General features: G+C 35.8%; 1 pseudogene; it reads left to right on the plus strand.

Annotated features, from left to right (window-relative positions):
- The first annotated feature begins 10,100 nt into the window (after window positions 1–10,100).
- On the plus strand, window positions 10,101–10,232 carry LOC115954335 (annotated as a pseudogene).
- Window positions 10,233–15,095: the final 4,863 nt, after the last annotated feature.

The raw sequence follows: 15,095 nt of genomic DNA on the forward strand, positions 1-15,095 counted from the left end.
CTTTAAATACATTTCATGAAATAAATCTTGAGGTCATAACGATTAAAACAACAGTTCATGGGTCTCAATCGGACAACCGGATTAAAAGATATCCTAAAAATAAGTTTTAATGGTAATGTGCACCTGTATGGACTAAGTCTTGACAACATGTAATTATGAACTTTTAATTCTAATTGGACTAATTTTAGTCCAATTTAAATTAAATGATATGTCATAACACTATTGGTTGAGGATAGGGTTTATGGTAAGGTTGCATGCACCAAATTTAATCCAAAGACAATACATTAGTTGAATCCTTGAAAAATTGGCAAAAATCAATCAATTAAATAATTAATTGATTAATTTGAAATATTTGAAATTGATTTGTTGAGCTTGAGGACCAAAGAAGTCTAAAAAATAAGTTAAAATTTGAAAGGAATCAAATGTCAATTGAATTGGGAAAGAACCAGACCAAAAAAAAAAAAAAGAAATCTGAAGATCTCTAAACCAAGTGCCAATCAATTTTCCTTCGTAAAATATGAATTTCCCTTAGTCCAACATCGACTGAAACTCGTTTTAAACCCTCCTGCATCTAGCATAAATACCTCTATTCATCAACTATTCAAGGACCCCAAAATCTTAGAGCTTAGGGAAAATTGAGATTTCTCTTCCTCTTGAGATGTTGCCTAGCTTGGAGTGTTAGAAGTGCTTGGAGTGTTGCACATGAAGGTAAGGTTTCTAAACCTTCTCTTTATTTTTATGCCCTAGGTTTTTAGATTCAAACATGTTTAGTTTCTAGGTTTTTCACATGTCCTTGTTTGTTAGCATGTTTGATCTAGGATGTTCATAACCTTGTATGAATTAGAGTTTTTCAATTTCAATAACATGTTCACATACTCTTAGAATTAGCATTTTGTCAATTGCAATAACATGTTCACATACTCTTAGAATTAAGGTTTGACATTCTAAATAACATGTTCATATGCTCTTAGATTAGGGTTTATTATACATTGTGGGCGCAATGGGGGGAGTGCGCCTCGGTCGAGTGGATCGGAACAGAGAAAGAAATGGAGTTGCCACCTAGATTAGGTCTTGGAACGATAAATATAGCATCCTTCATGGAAGGACTAGTCTATTACCAGAGCACGTGTCTAGAGTTTAGGTATGGGGAAGGGAAGGTGTTAGGCACCCAACCCCATTCGACTTGTGGGTCAGCTTCCACTCATTATGTCTTACGTCTTAATCTCATTAAAGGCACATTCAACATTTGCACTCTTGACTCATACACACTAGAATACATCTAGCAAACAACATGACATCATATCATCCCAAACCCTAGCATACATCTATCATGCATCTCATCATATCTCAAACTCTAGCATACGTCTATCATACATGGCATTATATCATATGTAAGGCAGAAATGTAGACATGGTAGCAATCAAATAAGCATATTATCATATCCAAGGCATGACATATAAATTTGCATATTCATGTTCATAAAAACTCACATCATATTCATCAAGATAAGACAATATCACATCCATAAACAAATGTATGTTCATGTGAATGCATGCCTTATCTCACCGCATCACAGCACCTATGCATCAATGCGTGATCATGTTATATGCATGTTCATGACAAAACTAAAAGATTAAACCCTAAACTAGCATACAAAGAACAAACAAAGCAACAAACATGGAGGCAGAGACTTATAAGCATAAAACAAGACAAGGTAATGGCATATTATATAAGTAAAATAAAGTAGCAGAAGAAAAAATGGTTGGATTAGGGTTTCTGTGCATGAGCATATGTGCGCATAGATAGGGCCTGTGTATGCAACCCAGTTGTATGCATACGCTTACTTTGAGCATGCGTGCGCATGTAGAAAGCATGTGTACGCACACACACCCTAGACCCTAACCCAGAAAACAAGAACATAGTGGAACAAAATCTTAAAACTAACAACTTATCATGCTTAAAAACAGAAAACAAAGAAAACCTAAACTAAGCAGGCATATGATAAAATAAACAAACAAGAAAAACAAGGAAATGAAGATCAAAACAAGGAAAAGGAAAAAGAAAAGGAACTAGAACATTATACTTTAAAACACAAAGCTCCTTAGCTTGATTTTGATCGTTCCCCTCAGTCAATCTATTCACAGTCAAATAAAAAGTGATTAGTAATTTTGAAACTGGAAGATCAAGACTAGAAAAGAACTCAATTAAAAAAGAATTGACTTGAGGGTGTTTAGTGAAAAACTCCCTCTTTGATTCATTATTTCTAGTGACTCTTGTGTTTTCCTGTAAAAATTTTTGTGTGTTTTGAAAAGGTACCATATATGGCTTTTTATAGTTAGAAAATAAGGGTTTGAAACGGCTCCCAGACGATGTGGGATTCGTTCCAAAACCAAGTTTTAAACGCTAAAAACTTGCATTTCATAGTTTTAGGACCCTAGCATGTGTACGCATGCCCGTGTATGCGTATGCATACATGAAGCATGCGCACGCAGAGCATGAGCATGCGTGTGCATATGCATGTATGCATACGCATACCCTAAGGTTTTTGTGGCATTTTTTTTCCAAAAAATAGCTTATTTAGTTCACAAAAGAGATATATTTTTTCCAAAAATACTTTCCTTAAGTCAATTTCAATTTGATCGGGCCCTGAACTAACCTTGGGCTTTTAGAATTCCAACACCATTGGGGTATGGGGGCCTGAGTAATAAGAGGTACAAAATGCAGTGTCTACACACATCATACACATATTAACCATGCTTATCAATGCTTGTTTCAATATCTACAATCACCAGTTCTTGGATGATATAAATTGTTTGAATGATGCAATATGATAATTTTCCACCATAGTCTAGAAGGCTAGTTTCATAAGGCAAGTTGGGTGCCTAACACCTTCCTAATCTTATAAACTAACTTTCAAACTTAGATCAAGGGTTAGTTGTGGACGCAAGTGCCTGCAACGGGTCATCCTCGCGTTTTTGGGGGAGTATTCCTTGGCCTAGGGTGGACCATGACAAAGGGCGTAAATGAAGTCACCACCTAGTTTAGGTCTAGGAACCATAAATATAGCGTCCTTCGTGGAATGACTGATCTTTACCAAAGCACATATCCGGAGTTTAGGTATGGGGATGGGAAGGTGTTAGGCACTTAACCTCACCCGACCTATGAGTCAGCTTCCACTCAATGTGTTCCAAGTCTTAATCCTGTTAAAGGTAAATTTAATATTTTATTCTAACTCATACACACTCTAGCATGCATCTAAAGTAAACAAATATGACATAATCATCCCCAAACCAAACATTCATCTATCCTGGCATTTAAGTATATATCATTAAGGACATAAACATCACAAGACAGATTCAAACAAACATGTCAAGATATCTAAACATAAAAAACATGGGATTCAAACCAAGCATATCATGTTCATCAATTATCAAACTCATCAAATAAGAAAAAATGCATGTTCATGTGATTATGCATGACTTACCTCATTGCATCACAGCATCTATGCATCAATGCATGTTCATGACATTTAAACAAATTAAAACCCTAATAAGCATAAAAGAGATAAAAACAAAACAAAGCGAAACAAAACAGAGTAAATAGATATATGTAGACATGAAGGCTAGGTTAAATAGAGGCTAAGCATGTGAATAAAACAAAGGAAAGGCAAACAAAAATGAATTTAAGGTTCCTGGGCAAGAGTATGCGTGCGCATACATAGGGCATGCGTACGCATATTTTGAGTATGCGTATGCATGCAAGCTGCATGCATACGCATACACATACATGCTTGCATGCATACGCATACGCATACACACTTGAAACCCTAAACCTAGAAAACTAGAACAAAAAGCAAAGAAAACACAAAAGAAACAAGAAAACTAACAACCTAGCATGCTTCTAACATAAACACAAGATAAACCCTAACTAAACAAACATATTAAAGCATTTAAAACACATATATAAACATAAAAACAAAATGAAAGCAAAGAAAAGTGAAAAGCCAAAGTTCTAGAAAACTCTAGAGTTTGATTTTGACCGTTCCCTTCTATCAATTTATTCATAACCAAATCAAAGATGAGTTAATAAATTTAGAACTCAAAGATCAAGGCCAAAAAAGGTCCTAATCAAGCAAAATTTGACTTGAGGATGTTTTGTGAAAAACTCCCTCTTTGATTCACTATTTTCTAGTGAATCTTTTGTATTTTACCACTGGAATCCATCCTCTTTGAAAAAGTACCTTCTATGGCTTTATATAGTCTAAAAACGGGGGCTTGGGGCGGCTCCCAAACGATGTGGGATTCATTCCAAGTTAAGTTTAAATGCAGAAAACTTGTCTTTCATAGTTTCTGGAATCCTAGCATGTGTACGCATGCACGTATATGTGTATGCATGCATGAAGCATGTGTAGGCAGAGCTCGAGAGTGCATATGCACCCCCTAGGGTTTTCGTGACCTTTCTTTTCCAAAAATAGTTTATTTCCTCCAAAAAAAAGTTAAATTTTCCACAAACACATTCCTCAAGTCAATTTTCATATGATTGGGCTCTAAACTAACCTTGAACGTTAAAGTTCAAACATCATTGGGAACTGGGCCCCGAGTCGTAAGAAGTACAGAATGCGGTGTCTACATTAGTAGATTAGACTTATCCTTTTAAGTTTCTCTTTCTAGATTGTAACTAGGAATCAAAATGATGTACTTTTGTTTTAGATTGTATCTAGGATAAAAGCCATGTAATTTTCTAGTTATCGTAAAAGAGATGTACATTTTCAATTCATCAATAGAAATGATGCATTTTTCAATTTAGTTTTCTTATTTTTCCAATTAAATAAGTGGTGACTCATTGTAAAACTTTTGACCTAGGCAGGATGTTAACAACACTTCTCCATTGTCACTCAAGAGGAAATAACACGTCTCCGCCCCATTTGTGTGGGATATGGCCAAAACCCTAATTCTTTTAGGTTTGGGCTGGGGCGTAGTTTCTCATAATAAGCAACTTAAAGTATCTCTCAAAAAGGTTCCCTCAAAATTTTTACATAATTTGTTTATGTTGGAATTTTCAAAATTGGAGTTTGTCCCCAACCTTAGAAAAGTTGTTAAATATATATATATATATATATATATATATATATAACAGTATGGTGGATGCTTATATTTGTAGAAGAGAATGAATTGGAAACTTGAATTTCCTCACATCTATCATCTAGGGATTTTTGAACTCATGTTTATTCTTTGTAAGTTTAAATTTAATTTTGATTTGAAAATGAGCGCTAAAATTCGAAATTCTAAAGTTACTAAGAAAAAGTACCAGTGGACACTTACTATTCTATGACAAAGTGCCAGTTAGGGACTTTGAACATTTGATTGCTTGTCTTCAACCTTGAATCTGGAGTGATTTTTACTTGATTTTTATATTATTTTGAGGATAATTGTGGGCTTTAACACAAATTTAGGACTTTATTTAAACTAATCATCTTTTGTACAAGATAACTAATTAAAATTCAAAACTCATAGTTATCTCTAAGATTTATCCAATTCTTTTAATTACATTATTAACTTTAAATTTAAACCAAAGCAACTTTGACATGTAATTGATTTTTTAAAGTCCACTCAAAATCAATTAACCCAAATTGCATGGTTTAAGTTTTAAATCACAAGATTGTGATGATATAAACTCTATCCTAGCCAAATACTGGTGGGGACAATTGAGTAATGAGAAAAAAATTCATTGGATAAGGTGGAGCAAACTGTGTAAGCCAAAGGCAAAGGGTGGAGTGGGCTTCCGAGATATTACTGCCTTTAACATGGTGTTGCTTGCAAAACAGGCATGGCGCTTGATACATCACCATCACTCTTTGATGTACAGGGTTTACAAAGCACGCTACTTCCCTACATGCTCTTTCTTAAAGTCAAACTTGGGGAATAACCCGTCTCACGTATGGAGAAGCTTGCTAGAGGCCAGAGATGTCATACTAGAAGGGTCGGTATGGAAGATTGGAGACAGTACCACAGTGGAAATTGAGAATCATTGTTGGCTGCCAAGAACCCCATACTTTCGAAGGGTGGGAGCTAGACCACTTTTAGTGAAGGAGTTGGTGGATGAAGGTACAAAGCAATGGGACCATGATAAGATTGCCCACTGGTTTGAGCCACTCACATGCAGGGATATTTTATGTATCCCCTTAAACAACATGCATGAAAAGGACACCTTGACATGGAATGAAAACAGAGGTAGGTCTTTCTTCGTTAAAACAGCGTATAAGGTGGCGATGAGACTTCAACACCCATCATCGGGTGACCACTCCCTAGCGAGGCAGGATGGAAGAGTGTGGAGATCTATTTGGGCTCTTAATACCCCACAGAAGGATTAGAATTTTCTATGGAGAGCTTGTGCAAATATTCTCCCTACCCGAGCCAATCTGCAGAGACGCAAGGTGAATGTGGATGCTCACTACGTGGTGTGCTATCGCAGGCAACCAAAAATAAAACCTATACTCCTAAAAATACTTGTAGTGGTGTGAGTAAGGATCGCTCCCACCGAGAGTGTCTAGTCTAGTTTTATGCTACATGAACAAGGGGGGGGGTTTGAGTATAACGAAAACAATTTTAAGAAAAACAACTAAGGAACAATTCAAATTAAAATATCAAAATCAATCAAAAGAACAAACCTTGGTCTAAGTCAATATTCATTGTTGGAACTATTTTCCTATTCTCCTTAGTCGCAGTTAATTAGAAAACAAGCGATCTAATTAACCCTAACTACTAAACAACCCAAGACAAGCGCTAAAGGTTTAATTTAGTAGTAGCCTTAAGAACTAGAGAGATTGATGAAGCTAAACAACACAAACATAGGCGGTTGCATTTAATTTAGCCGAGTGTTCTTCCTAAGTTTTAATAATTTTTGACGCAGCAAATCATTAAATTTTGGTTGCTTCACAAATTAGAGAGATTAAACAATTATGGATTTGATATCTAACCTACCAGTAGATTGCAACGAATAATAAACTAGTAGGCCTCCTAGTAATTAAACGAGACAATCATGAAAATAGGCACAGAAGAACATATGATATTCAAAGCATAAATTGAACAATAAAAACAAATTAGATCTCATAGTTTTATTGATTCCGAGGCTTCAATTTCCTTCGACCAAGTATAAAAGTTTAGACAAGTAAGGTCATGATGAAAACTCAAAGGAGAAGTTAGAGAATAGGGGAGAGAGAGGCATGTGTAGTCTGATTTTTCCTCCCCTTTTACATGTTAATTCCCCCTTTCACAAGCCTACTAAATCTCCTAAAAATATTCTAAATAATAATATCCAAATTTGACTAATTAAGAAAAATATTAAAAATAAAACAAAGTCCTAATATAACTAGGAAAGTGGTTTTTTTTCAGCTGGAATTTTCGTGCACCAGATCTGGAAGCTTCTGAAAATGAACCGCATCAGGTATTAGAATTTCAGGCAAAGGAACATTCCAAAATGTCAGCAGTGCAGGTGCAGCAACTTCAAACCCAATTTCGACCTTGATGCAGCCAGTATCTCTCAACCCAAAATATGAAAGTTGTAGAGATATTTCTTGGCGTTCCATAGCATCTTGAATCATCTCAATTGGAGCTCTGATGAGAGAGTTATGCCTAGATTACGAAGTGATGTAGAAACTATCCAAAATCGCCCAATTAACTACGTTTTGCACTTAATGCCTCCATTTGCATCCTAAATCAAAATATAAGTAAAATTTTAAATAGTGTGTAAAACACCTATGAATGTTTAGACCCCCAAATACAAAAATATCAACACAAGCTTATAATCAAACAATATATGTGCGGAATATGAAATATAAGCTATAACCAAATTGTAACACACTATAAACCATAATTAATCATAATCACAACAGTAATTAAAAGGTAAAGAGAAAGGAAAGAAAGATGCAAATAAAAAGATAACACGGTGATGTGTTATTGAAGAGGAAACCGAAGTACTCGGCGAAAACCCTCTCTGCTGCCCTCCAAGCGGTCAATAATCCACTAGAGAATGAAGTTGGGATACATGAATAGTAGAAGACCCTCTAAGCCTAATCTATCTAGTGCACCTAAGCCCTCTAAGCTTCTTGCTCCAACAGGGTTATGCCGAACCTTGTCTTCTCTAGCTTATCGGATCCTACAATAGCCCATTGCATCAACCAAAATGAATTGGTCCCTTCTGAATTGCTTCCCAAGCACCAAAATACCTCCTCACTGATATAGGTATGGTGAGATAAGGATTTGGCTAATGTACCTCTCAAGGATATGTCAATGGAGAGGGTGAGAGTAGAGGAATTTGGAGAATCAAATGATGAAGATTATGAATGAGTCAATTTTGTTTTTCTCTAGGGTTTCTCTCTCAAAATTCTCTTTGGAAGCTCTCTACATTTTGTGGGTATAAGGTTATTTATAGTAAGGTGTATGAGGAATGCGAAAGGTTAGTTTTCAACAAACATGGCATTCTGGCAACTTGACCTCGCAACTGGAACGAGTTGCGAGTTTGAGTGGCGAGCTAATTGCCTGGCTAGACTGAAAGTTTTGTCCTGTAGTGCTACAGTTGGTGTGACCCTTCAGCTCCCCCTGCATGCTTCACACATGTGCCATTTTGGCGACTTGCCAGTTGCGAGATCCAGTCACGAAACTCCTTTAAATTGCACACTTCTTGAGATTTCTTCACACTCTCTCACACACTGCCTGTACATAATTCCCACCTAAATACAGGGTATCTAATTGCTAAATTACAAGCAAATTTGGCACAGAATAAAGCCAACACATGATTGAATAAATTCAACATTACAATAAGAATAATGAGTACATTTAGACACCAAATAAGTATAAAAGACTAAACATTAAGGGAGAAAAGTATGACATTTTGCATTCTCATCACTGCGCAATATGCCGACATCATGAACAAACGATCAACCATACTCTGGGAATGTCCATTTGCGACAAATGTGTGGTCATTGTTTCGAGGAAAGGTTTAGAAATGCCATGCACAAACCCCAGATTTTTTCTTCTTGGTACGTACCCTTATGGCAAGACTGACAAAGAAGGAGTTGGAGAGATGGGCCATTACAACGTGGGCAATATGGAATGCAAGAAATAAGTTTTATTTTGAGGACACTCAAGTACACCTCGAGGCTATCTTGCGTCAGGCAATGTCTTTTCTTGAAGAGTACCAGAAGCTAGTGGCAGACCAAAGGACTCAGTAGCTAATGTTTTTATTTTTTTCATGTTGTTGTCATTGTTGTATGTCTTGTCCATAGGTTCAGACTAGCTAATTCAGCACAGCTAGCCCATGGACCCCCCTTTTACTTACACTTGTATAAATCTATTTATTTGAATAAAATGATTCTACCTTTCTCAGTCAAAAAAAAAAAAGAAAAAAGAAAATCACAAGACTACATATTAACTGCTAAATCTTGATGTGGCTTAATCTTTTGATCAGATGGTTCGATCATTGAATCTTGCATTTCATTTTATTGTAGTGAGCTCTATTGTATTTTGGGACAACTCTCATTTTCATCCAATGGTTCAAATGACATTCCTACCCTTTCATGGTTTAAAATTACAAGTTTGTCCTTGAGAAATTCTCAATTAAAAAATGGGGTGTCTACTTAATGTAATCCACCTTCGATTTTTTGCGATGTTTATTTATTTATTGATTTTTGAGTATAATCCAACTTTGGGACCTAAAAATTAGTCCTTTTAGGGTCAAATAACACTAGTGGATATTTAGAAAGTCTTGGATTTCAATTAAAACACTTATTTCTAAATATTTAATAAAATACAAAGACCATTTTTCTATTAGTATTAAATAATTCTATGCTTAATGGTGCAACCTTGTCCTAAACTCAATCCAATGAGATTATGACATTTCATCAATCATAACTGTTAGTTTAGAGGATCAATCACAATTAATTAATTATAATCACATGTGTCTAGTCCTAATCATAAGAATGCATATTAACCATTAAATCCTGATTTAGCTATAATTTTTAATTCAGTGGTCTGATTTAGACACATGATATTTAATGGTTGGAACTTCTAGATTTTTTTTTCCCAATTAAGTATTTAACAATCATACTTACCTGGATAGGGTCAGTGGTTGATCAAGAAGGTCCATGGCCTAGGAAAATGATCTCCATTGCACTTTGGAGGGGTGTTTTTCTAAGGTCTCCCCAAGTGGGAGAGCCTATGTCATAAGTATTTAACAATCAAACGGTCAATATTATGATTTTGCTCATATGTCATAAATGATGATTTTTTTTCTTTAGTGTGAGGTTAAAAGATGTTGCAAAATAGGGTGTCTACGCATATTGACCACAACTCTGATACATTTATCCCTATTAAAACATATCGGTTTTAGGTATTAACTTTTAAGTACCTAGTTGTTTTGGTTTGTGTTAGCTATTTTGGGTGGTAAAAAGATTTCGATCAGACCAGTACAAAAAAAGAATACATATTTTCTTTACTTAAAAAAAAAATGACAAATGTCACCGGTGGTAGAACTTGTAGGAATAGTAGTGTCAGTAAACATGCCACTAATTTTTCTTCTTCCATGTCACCTATGCCACAACCCGTCACCACTTCCTCTTCTTTTTTCTACACTCCACTTTTCTTCTTTTTTCTCGATTGCTTTCCTGCTCACCTTAATTTCTCATCTTTTCTTACTTTGTCCAAAATTTATGTCTTTTGTGTACTTGTGTTCTAATTTTTATTTTTATTTTTTTTGCCTTCTTGCATGTTAGTTAGTGAGTAAATGAGTTTTAGAGTGAATTAAATGGTGATTGCGGGTGGGGAAAAAGTATCTCCTATGCAAGCTCAATGGGGCAGGCTTCACAAGTATGTGGGTCCCATGCCTACAAGACCTACAAGCTTGTGAGAGGTTGGCTCCATAGAACGGGCTTATAAGAAAATTTGTGGTGGGTGAGTGGGTGTATATTTGGGGAAGGTATCTCCTATGCTAGGCTTATGCACTCTCTTTCCAACTAACTTGTGGATCCCACGTGTTAGTGAGAAAGAGGGCGTATAAGCCTGACACATATGAAAATTTCTTGTATAATTGTCTTTTATCATTTGTGTAAGTATGTTTCTTAATTTATTGTTTTGTCCACCCATCCAATTCCCTGAAAACTAGCTAACACATTAGCATGTTACCCTTTGTATTAAAATATAAGAAAAAAATACATGAACTCACGTAATGCCAGTTGAGCCAAAACTACTTAGATTAGTAATAATTTTTTTGGTTAACAAAATGTAGACTTTCTATAGAGCCAACATTTAAGTCGAGACATAAACATACCTTTAGAAATTCGAAATAAATTATGAAAGCTTTGAATAAACATATAAGTTCATGAATGTACAAATATATATGTGTGCACCTCTCTCTCTCTCATTTTATATTGATCACTTTTACTCTTGTACATCAAGTGTAAAAGTGATCACTTTAATTTTTAGTGACTAAAACTAAACGTGCTCATGGGCTAAAAAGTTTAGGGACTAATAATGTATTTTGGCTTCAATAATTGTGAAACGATAAATGAGACATTTTATTTTTTTAACCAAACCGAAACATTGTACGATATGGTTTTGATAACTTTGATCAATGGTCTTTGGATCACATTTTATGGGGTAGAAGGGCAAGCAAAGGTTGAAATATTTTTCAAAAATCAAAGGTAAATTACACCAATCACCTCTGAGAATTATTGTAATGACCTCTCACTAAATATTTGTACAAGTGATCCTTTCCCTTAAGCATTTATAAATGTTACAGAAATTTTCACACCTAGATTTTCTTAACAAAATATTTTATCTATAAAAAAAAGGACCTAAATTATGGATGAAATGACATTCTCCTCTTTTGAGATGGGTACCATATAAATATTATCCTTGTACAAATGGATAAACATAAAGTTGAGCACTAGCATTTAGCACACCAAACACCAAAAAGCATGCTCCATTGGATGTTCTAAACTTAAAATAATTTATCATGGAGCTATAGCACCCTTCTACTAGTTGGACACTATAGTTGATTTTTAATTTTTTTTATTCCTCTTTTTCTCTTCTCTCTCTTCTTTCTCTCATATCAAATGTTTCTTCTCTCTCTTTTCTCTCCTCACTACTCTCTCTAATGGTAGTTTGGTGGTTGTGATCCCTAAGGATTCCAATGGTGGTGGTGTATCGTGGTGGCTAGGCTTCCATGAAAAGCAAATCGTTGGATTTAATGGTGGTGGTGGTGCTAGGCTGATTTTTTATTCCTTCATTTTCAATTGATTTTTGGTGGTGGTGGGCTTGGGTTGTGGGTGTGTTTAGGTTTGATTATTGGGATGTGTGTGGTAATTGTGGATTGGCTTTACTTGGTTGATTTTCAGTTGATTTGTGTTTAATCTATTTGGGTTTGATGTTGGATTTGGTTTGGTTGATATGGGATTGATGGAGAGATGGAGCAATGAGATGAAGAAAAACATTGGGTTTAGTTGATTTGGGTTTTGAGAAGAAGAGAAAAGTGAATTAGGGAGGAAGAGAGAGCTTCACAGAGAGAGAGAGAGAGAGAGAGAGAGAGAGTGAAATGAATGAAAAATTGGGTTTTTGTTGTTGTTGTTGTTGTTTATATTATTTTAATGGATTGGTTGGTTATATATACTACTGTTAGGATATATGTGATTAAATGTTAGGAACATATGTCAAATTAGAATTGGCTACCACTTTGACAAAACGCACTTTATTTTGTAATTGGGTAGATCTAGAATATATTTAATACTTCAAGAAATAAGATTTCAAGATCAAGTGATAAAGCCATGCAAATCTGTTCAAGAAACAAGTGAAAAAGTGCTGGATTTTAAAACTCGACAGCTAGTATTTATTGAGGTTAAAAAGTTGCTGAAGCCCGATGTTGGACAGTTATCTCGACAAACAAGCTATCTATTGAGGTTTATGAAAAATAGATTTTCAGCTGTGATTTTCATCCAATCCGTGTGTATATGTTTGAGCTTTCTTCTCTCACAACCCTAAACATATATAAGGATTATTTTAAGGGTCGTCAAAGGTTGCGCGAGTGTGAAACAAAGTTCATGCAAATTGTGACCGGAGATAAAATTAGCCCTAGTTCATCTTTCTCTTGAAGAAGTTATTGTGTTTGTGCACTGTAGGGTTTTGTAACGAAGGAGCTTCGTAATCTTCATCATGTGATGAAATGAAGAACTTTGCAGCCAACATCTTTCTTAAGTTGGTGAGTAAGCCACGTATTGGGATCCGCGCATCGAATTGGTTAGTCATGTGCTGAGAGCCGTGCATTGAAAAGGAGAGATTGTCACTACAGAATAAGTCCAATTTGGTATTAAGGTAAGGGTTCAACTGTAGGTTGGTATAAGGTACTGGGATTCCTTTACTTGTAACCGCTTGTTGTGATAATAGTGAATTCTCGGGAGTGGTGACCTTAAAATTACTTGGTGGGGTTTTTGCCGTGTAGGTTTTCCTCATTCGTAAACAAATCACCGTGTCAATTTAATTTCCACTACATTTAGTTAATTGGTGATTTGTTTGTGCTACCACACGTGTTGCATGCTAATTGAATTAATTAATTAACATGGCTAATTAATTTGTTAATTCATCACAAGGGGTCAATACATTCTTGGCCTATCAAGTAGTATCAGAGCAAGCACACTCTAATTAGGTTTTAATTTTTGCTGTGTGATCCATTGACTCTTGTTTATCATGGATAGAGGACAGTCTCTTATTATATCTTCTTTATTTGATGGCACTAACTATACATACTGAAAAGTACTCATGAGCGCTTTCTTGCAGTCATTAGATTAAAAGGTGTGGGAAGTTGTGGAGATAGGCTGGACCAAGCCTATGGAAGTGCCGGCCGACTGGGATGATGCCAAGATCAAGGCGACAAACTTCAACAGCAGGGCATTGAATGTGTTATTCAGTGCAGTCACGAATGAGGAATTTAAAAAGATTTTCTCTACTGAAACTGCTAAGGAAGCATGAACCATTCTCCAGACAACCTATGAAGGAACCAAGGTTGTCAAGGATTCAAAGCTTTAGAGGCTTACTTTGACCTTTGAAGAGATTAAGATGGCGGAGGATGAGTCATTCGATGAGTTCTATGCCAAGCTCAAGAACATAGTGAACTCAGTTTTTAATCTTGGGGAAACCATTCCCGAACCCAAGATTGTTAGAAAGGTGCTTAGATCTCTACCCAAGAGATTTCATGCCAAGATCACTGCAATTGAGGAATCGAAGAATATTGACAAAATTCCTTTGATAGAGCTGGTTGGTAATCTGCAAACCTATAAGTTGGGTTTGACAAGGATAGGGAAATCAAGTAAGAGCAAGAGTATGGTATTGAAGGCCAAGAGCAGCGACACAGATAAGTCTTCAGACGATGATGATTCTAAGATAAAATCCTATATCACCCAACAATTCAAAAAGTTTATGAAGAATGCCAATGCTAAAAGATTTGATAAAGACCTCAAGCAGTCCAGCTTATCTCAGTTCAAGAACTAGGACAAAGGAAAGAAGGACGCTAGGAATGGCAGTTAGTACACTGTTCTCTCAGGACCAAAATACTTTGGATGTCAAAGCTTTGGATACATGAAACAAGAGTGCCCTACATATTTCAAGACTGTTGGGAAAAGCAAGGCACTTGCTGCTACCTTGAGCGACACCGAGCCTGAAGATGTTTCTGACAATGAGGATGATGGAATCCTGAATACCTTCACTGCCACTGTAAATCCTACTGAAGGGATTGTTGAAGATGTGGATGAAGAAGAGGAATTGGTGGAGTCTAAATTTGAAAAGATGGATGAGCAAGATGACATCTACACAGCCTATGCAAAATTATACAAGGTCTTGAAAAAGCATGAGAAGTTGTTTAAGTTGGCCACCAAGAAGCTTAGTGAAGTGGAGCTTGAACGAGAAGAAATTTCCACAAAGTTTAATGAAGTCAGTCAGACCATTGGAGCACTGAGATTTGAGAATAATTTCTTGGCTGAGAAGACTAAGAAGCTTGAGGCAGAATTATTCCAAGTTAGAGCCTAGTTGGAAAGGACATAAAGTGCAACGCTC

Source organism: Quercus lobata, chromosome 7, assembly GCF_001633185.2.
Source record: "Quercus lobata isolate SW786 chromosome 7, ValleyOak3.0 Primary Assembly, whole genome shotgun sequence".
Lineage (NCBI taxonomy): Eukaryota > Viridiplantae > Streptophyta > Magnoliopsida > Fagales > Fagaceae > Quercus > Quercus lobata.